The 7,225-nt window shown below is 46.3% G+C and overlaps 1 non-coding gene across 1 annotated transcript; it reads right to left on the bottom strand.

Annotated features, from left to right (window-relative positions):
• Positions 1–4,454: 4,454 nt before the first annotated feature.
• On the bottom strand, positions 4,455–4,561 carry LOC111559942. The gene has a single exon (XR_002741407.2). It is a non-coding gene; the product is annotated as a U6 spliceosomal RNA (small nuclear RNA).
• Between the last annotated feature and the right edge of the window lie 2,664 nt (positions 4,562–7,225).

The following is a 7,225-nucleotide window of genomic DNA, read 5'->3' as shown; positions in this document are numbered from 1 at the left end:
GCTTTTAGGAAATATACATGAAATAATTTAGAGATAAAGAGGCATCCTGTCTGCAACTTACTCCTACCCAGACAGAAATGTAAGCAGAGAGAGAATGATAAAGCAAGGGTAGTAAAGTGTGAGCATTTGAGGAATCTGGGTAAAGGTATACAGGAATTCTTTGTACTATTTTTGCAACCTTTCTGTAAGTCTGAAATTGTTTCAAAATACGTCCTGGTATAGATATAGGTCACTGGCTTTGCTGACATTTAGTAGGTCTACATGATGTCCAGGGGCTGTCACAGATGCGAAGATGAAATTTGTCCCTGTGTGCCAAGCACCTAGACACCACATCTGCCTACTAAAATGGTAGTATTGTATATTAACATAATGGAATATTAGATTATAACATACCCAATATATTACATTATAATACATGTAATATATAATATTATGCCATTAATCTAATGAAATATTATATTAGTGAAAAAGAACCGCAGTTATCTGCCTCAATAGGATGGATCTTCAAAGCATATTGTGGAAGAAACAAAGCAAGTAAGATAGGATCCATGTTATAAATAGAAATGTATATATTATATCGTGGGCGCTTCTATACTTCGGAGAATGAAATATAGTCCTCTACATTGTGTAAGAATTTATGTATATGTTGGGGCACCTGGGTGACTCAGTTGGTTAAGTGTCAGACTTCGGCTCAGGTCATGATCTCACGGCTTGTGAGTTTCAGCCCCGCATAGGGCTCTGTGCTGACAGCTCATAGCCTGGAGCCTGCTTGGGATTCTGTGTCTCCCTTTCTCTCTCTCTCTCTCTGCCACTCCCCTGCTCTGTCTCTCTCTCTGTCTCTCTCTCTGTCTCTCTCTCAAAAAAAAAAAAAACATAAACAAAAATTTAAAAAAGAATTTATGTATACGTAGTAAAAGTTAACACATTCATGGGAATGGTAACTATCGGGATCGTGGTTTCTTTGGGGTGGCGAGGGGGACTCTTATTGGGAAAGGCTACCGGGACCTTCTGTATTAGCTCTTTATCCTGCGTAACAAGTAACCCCACAGCATGGTGCTTTAAAGCAACAACAGCCATTTATTACATCTCATAGTGTCTGAGGACCAGGAATTTGGGAGTGGTTGAGCTGGGCAGGTCCGGTCCTCAGGAGGCTGCATTCAGATGCCAGCTGGGGCTGCACTCAGCCGAAAGCCCGACTGGGGCTGAGAATCTGCTGCCAAAGGGGTGCATTTGCATCACTGGCAAGTTGGCACTGGTTGTTGGCTAGAGACAGGGAGCAGGGGAGAGGAGAGGGACTCAGTTCCTTTCCACACGGGCCTCTCCATGTGACCTGGATTCCATCACAGCATGGTGACTGGATTTCAAAAGTGAGCACTGACAGCCTGGGTACCTACTCCTCTGAAGTCTCCCCACCACTCCTGTTCCCTACACCTGGCTCTTGTCCCCGGAAGCAACCACTTGGATTAGTTTCTGGAATATTCTTTTTTTTTTTTTAAGTTTATTTATTTTTGAGAGAGAGACAGAGTATGAGTGGGGAAGGGGCAGAGAGAGCGGGAGACACAGAATCTGAAGCAGGCTCCAGGCTCTGAGCTGTCAGCACAGAGCCTGACATGGGGCTCAAAACCATGAACCATGAGATCATGACCTGAGCTGAAGCCAGATACTTAAGTGACTGAGCCACCTAGGCACCCCTCTTTTTTTTTTTTTTTTTTTAGTTTATTTAGAGAGAGAGAGTGGGGGAGGGGCAGAGAGCGGGGGGGGGGGGGGGGGAATCCAAAGCAGGATCCGAGCTATCAGCGCAGAGCCCAGCACGGGACTCAGTCCCACAGACTAGGAGATCATGACCTGAGATGAAATCAGGAGTTAGATGCTTAAAGGACTGAGCCACCCAGGGGCCTTTGGGATATTCTTCCATAGAGATAGCACTTGTTTATAAAACGTATATACAAATACACATACTTTCATTCCCCTCCCCTCCCCCCCCCCCCCCCCCACTGAATGGAAGCCTATAATACATACCCTTCTACATCATTTCTGTTCCCCATGGATAGACCTTGCAGACTCTTACATATTAGTACATAGCAAACCTCAACATTTGTTTTCATGGCTTAATAAGTACTCCATCATGTGGATGTGCTGTAATTTATTCAATCAACGCTCTATTTATGGACATGCGTTTTGTCTACCTTTGCTATCACTTTTTAGGCTTCAAATGTGGAGAGTTGAGTTAAAAACAAAAAAAAACAGTCCTCAGTTCATGGCAGATTATCATGTTGACCCCTGTATGCCCCTCTTTTGTTTTTCTCGATTCTCTTTCATCCATTTCCCCTTCCCATTTTAAGCTCTTGCAAAGACCCATTCTAGGGGTGCCTGGGTGGCCCAGTCAGTTAAGCGTATGACTTCGGCTCAGGTCATGATCTCAGGGTTCGTGAGTTCGAGCCCCGCGTCGGGCTCTGTACCGACAGCTCAGAGCCCGGAGCCTGCTTCGGATTCTGCGTCTCCCTCCCTCTCTCTCTCTGCCCCTCCCCTGCTCAATCTGTCTCTCTCTCCCTCTCAAAAATAAACATTTAAAAAAATTTTTTTAAAGACCCATTTTAATGGGCCCCACATGTTCTTCAGTGTGTGAGTCTTCTTGAAGAACACAGCATGTTTGTATGGGTATTGTGGCTTTCTGTGTGTGTATTTTATTTTATTTTACTTTATTTTATTTTACTTTATTTTATTTTATTTATTTTATTTCATTTTATTTCATTTTATTTTATTTTATTTTATTTATTTTATTTCATTTCACTTTATTTTATTTCATTTTATTTTATTTCATTTCATTTTATTTTATTTATTTTATTTTATTTATTTCATTTTATGTTATGTTTATTTTATTTTATTTTATTTTATTTTATTTTATTTTATTTTATTTATTTTATTTCATTTCACTTTATTTTATTTCATTTTATTTTATTTTATTTTATTTTATTTATTTTATTTCATTTCACTTTATTTTATTTCATTTTATTTCATTTCATTTCATTTTATTTATTTTATTTCATTTCACTTTATTTTATTTCATTTTATTTTATTTTATTTTATTTTATTTATTTTATTTCATTTCACTTTATTTTATTTCATTTTATTTTATTTTATTTTATTTTATTTTATTTATTTTATTTCATTTCATTTTATTTTATTTCATTTTATTTTATTTTATTTTATTTATTTTATTTCATTTCACTTTATTTTATTTCATTTTATTTTATTTTATTTTATTTTATTTTATTTTATTTTTGAGAGCGAGTGTGAGAGAGCACGTGCACATGTGCGTGCACAAGCAGGGGAAGGGCAGTAGGAGAGGGAGAATCCCAAGCAGGCTGTGCACTCAGCTCAGAGCCCACCCTGGGGCGTAATCTCAAGACCGCAAGATCATGACCTGAGCCCAAATCAAGAGTCGGTCGCTTAACCGACTGAAACCATCCGGGCGCCCCTGTGAATGCATGTTAATTTGTTTTTGCTCTGATGCTTGTTCCCTGTTTAACATCAGTCTGGGTTGTGGCTTGACTTATGACTTCTAGGCGCTAACTAGGACCCCTTGGTTTGCATCCACATGTTTTCCCCTCTACTACCCCAGGAATGGGCGCGTGGATAGTCCCTAAGTCTCGGCCACCACACGGCCACTACCCTGACATGTCCTTGTCTGGGCTGGCATGAGAATCCTATCTGGACAAAGAGTCAGGGGTTCAATTGCTGGGTGATAGGGTCTGGTTATCTTTTTTTTCTTTTTTTTTTTTAATTTTTTTTGCAACGTCTATTTATTTTTGGGACAGAGAGAGACAGAGCATGAACGGGGGAGGGGCAGAGAGAGAGGGAGACACAGAATTGGAAACAGGCTCCAGGCTCCCAGCCATCAGCCCAGAGCCCGACGCGGGGCTCGAACTCACGGACCGCGAGATCGTGACCTGGCTGAAGTCGGACGCTTAACCGACTGCGCCAGCCAGGCGCCCCAAGGGTCTGGTTATCTTTTGCACTACAATAAATTACCCTCAGTTCAGAGGCTTTCAACAACGCTTTGTTTTACTCATCATTTTGTGGGTCGGGAATCCGGGAAGGGCTGGGCTGGGCTGGGCTGCGTGTCTCTGAACTGTGAGTGTGGTGTCACTGAGGCAGCTGGGGTTGGAGGTCCCCTTCCGAGATGGCTGACTTCTTCACTCATGTCTGCAGCCGTGATGCACCTGCTGTTCCCCTCTCTGTCTCTGTGTCCCTCTAATGGTGCCTCATCCTAGAGGACACCTCTCTGTAGCTAGCTAGACTTCCTCACAGCATGGCAGTCTCGGGGGTGGTTAGACTTCCTTCATGGCAGCTGGCTTGTCCCCAAGGGATCCTGCCAAGAAGGAGGAAGTAAAAGCTGCTAGTCTTTTTTTCTTCTTCTTCTTTCTCTCTTTCTTTCTTTCTCTCTTTCTTTTTTTCACACGGAGCGCTTCAGGAACTTGTGTGTCATCCTCGCACCAGGGCCACCCTAATCCTCCCCGGATCGTTCTTATTTTAGCGTATGTGCTGCCGAAGTGAGCACAGAAGCTGCTCGTCTTTTAAGATCTGGGCCCAGAAGCTGTCACAGCATCACTTCTGCCCACAGTATGGGTCAGAGCAGCCACAGAGCGCCCCGAATCAGGGAGTGGGCGCGGGTGCCCAGACCCCACCTGTTGCCGGGGAGACTGTCAGGGAATCGGCGGGCGTCTTTCATACCCTCCGTTGCATATTCAGCGTCCCAGCTTGCTCCCCAGATGGCGGCGCCTGCCCCCCACTTCCGCGGCGCCAGCTCCACATCCCCACCCACACTTGGCCCCAGGCAGCCTGTTCCCCTTCTGCCCGGCAAATCGGCACCCCTGCATCTGGGTCATCTCACGCATGTGCAAGGATAAATGCGGGATGAAGTCCCAGCGGCAGATCCGCTCCGTGAACCGGCACGTGCGCTGGCCATTTCGACAGAAGCCACCCGCTCCTCAGGAGCCCCTGAGCGCCACCGCTCCACGACAGACGGAGACTCTGAGCACGTGTCACCGCCTCTAGCCACACCGCGCTGGAGCAGATCACCCTCCCTGGGCTCCCGGCTCTCGCCATGGACCCCACAGTCCATTTCTCCCCACGCAGCCGGAGGAGGTCCCCTGGAGGCCCAGGTCAGATCCTGTGCTCTCCGCTGCTCGGAAACCTCTGATGATTCCCCACATTACTCGGAGTAAAACACTCTCCAGATGGCTCTGAAGCCCTGCGTGTCTGACCCCACGACCTCTCTCACCTGTTCCTTCTGCCTTCCGCGTCTCTGTCCCACCCGGGGCTCCTGGCAAGAGTTTGAACCTTCCAGGCCTTTCCCTTCTCAGGGCCTTTCCCTTCAAGTCCCTCCACCTGGAATGTTCTCTCCCTCTGCATCTCCTACTCCATCTATGCCTCAAACCAAACATCACCCCTCCCCACTCAGGCTCTCCACCCCCCCCAACCCCGCAGGAGTAGATCGAGTTGTATATCCACATCGGAAGGGCAGGGCCGAAGGATGTGATGGGGTTTGCTGGCTGCAAACCCTCCACAGCAACCCAGCACCCTGCATTTAGTGGGGTCTCTGCAAATACATCTTGATTATTTGTGGAATTCAGTCACCATACCAAGGCGCCCCCCGCCAGCGATGTCCAGACCCCAGTAACAGGAAATAACCCAAACGCACTGCCATATTCCTGTCCCTTAAAGTTCATGCTTCCCCTGCTCAAGAGCCTTCAAGGATTTCCCATTACCTTGCGCAGTCCATCTCAAACTGGAACCCGAGACCTTCTCACACAGGGCTAAGTGTTTCCCCAGATTTCTGAAAAGAAGTTCCTGGGTGAGATTTTCCTGGGACAACGTTAAGTTGTCCCCTCCTCCATTTTGGACTCCCACTTAACAACAAAAACCCACTAAGGAATAAAAGGTGTCTCACAAACCAGTAGGTTCACTGGTTGGGGTTTCTACCCGTGTAATGAGACTCATCGCAGCTCAGGGCCAATAAACATTCCAACTGATAACCTGAACTGGGTTATTTCTCCTGGCTGAGCCTCAGTTTACCTATTGGTGGGATGAAGATAGTAACCCTCTTCCATATGATCTGCTTGCTAAGTGCCAGGCACAGCACCCAGGCCCTGGGCACATTTTAACTCACTCGATCCTCACGGCCGCTGTAAGAGGCCAAGGCTATTAAATTCTACTTTCTCAGAAAAGGAAACTGAGGCATAGAGCAATTGGCATATCTAAGTTTCTACAGCTTGGGAGAGGCAGGGCCTGGATTTGAACTCCCCACACACCCACTCCCAGGCTGGCCTCAAGGCCTGATATTCACTCCTATGGCATATTTTAGGGAATAAGTGTGCTCATGGGGATGGCCTTGCTGGAGGCAATGGGCGGAGGTGACCTTGTGCGTGGGAGTCTATGACCAAAGTGAAATGTAGGGGGCTGAAGTTGTGCTCCGTGGAGCCCACAGTCACATCACGGTCCCCTCCGGGCTCCCAGATGGCTTCTCAGTAACTTTTGACTCCCTATCATTATTAGAATGATTACCGTCAAGAGATGCCTGGGTGACTCAGTTGTTTAAGTGTCTGACTCTTGGTTCAGTTCATGGGATCGAGCCCCGCATTGGGCTCCATGCTGACAATGCGAGAGCCTGCTTAAGATTCTCTCTTCTCTCCCTCTCTCTGTCCCTCCCCTGCTTATGCTGTCTCTCTCTCTCTCAAAATAAATAAACAAACTTTGGGAAAAAAAAAAAAGAATTATTATTAGGGCGCCTGGGTGGCTCATTCGGTTCAGCGACTTCAGCTCGGGTCATGATCTCACAGCTCGTGAGTTCGAGCCCCACGTGGGGCTCTGTGCCAACAGCTCAGAGCCTGGAGCCTGCTTCGGATTCTGAGTCTCCCTCTCTCTCTGCCCCTCCCCCCCCCCCACGCGCGCTCTGTTGTCTCTCTCTCAAACATAAACATTAAAAAACATTTAAAAAAAAGAATCACCATGAATAAAAGCAAACAACTCTTGCACGTTTACTGAGTGCTAAGAATCTCCTTTGCATTTTGAATCTCTCAACAGCCCTAGCGCATTCAGCCCATTTTGCAAGCAATGAGACCGAGCCTGGTGGCAGAGCTAGGGTTGGTTCCTTGTGCCTTTACCCCCTCCTGGGTCCGTGGAGCACTTCTGTTTACCAAGGACCTCCATGCCATTATCTCAT

Source organism: Felis catus, chromosome A3 (assembly GCF_018350175.1).
Source record: "Felis catus isolate Fca126 chromosome A3, F.catus_Fca126_mat1.0, whole genome shotgun sequence".
Lineage (NCBI taxonomy): Eukaryota > Metazoa > Chordata > Mammalia > Carnivora > Felidae > Felis > Felis catus.
Note: the sequence above shows the minus strand (reverse complement) of the source record. Positions and strands in the feature narration are given on the sequence as shown.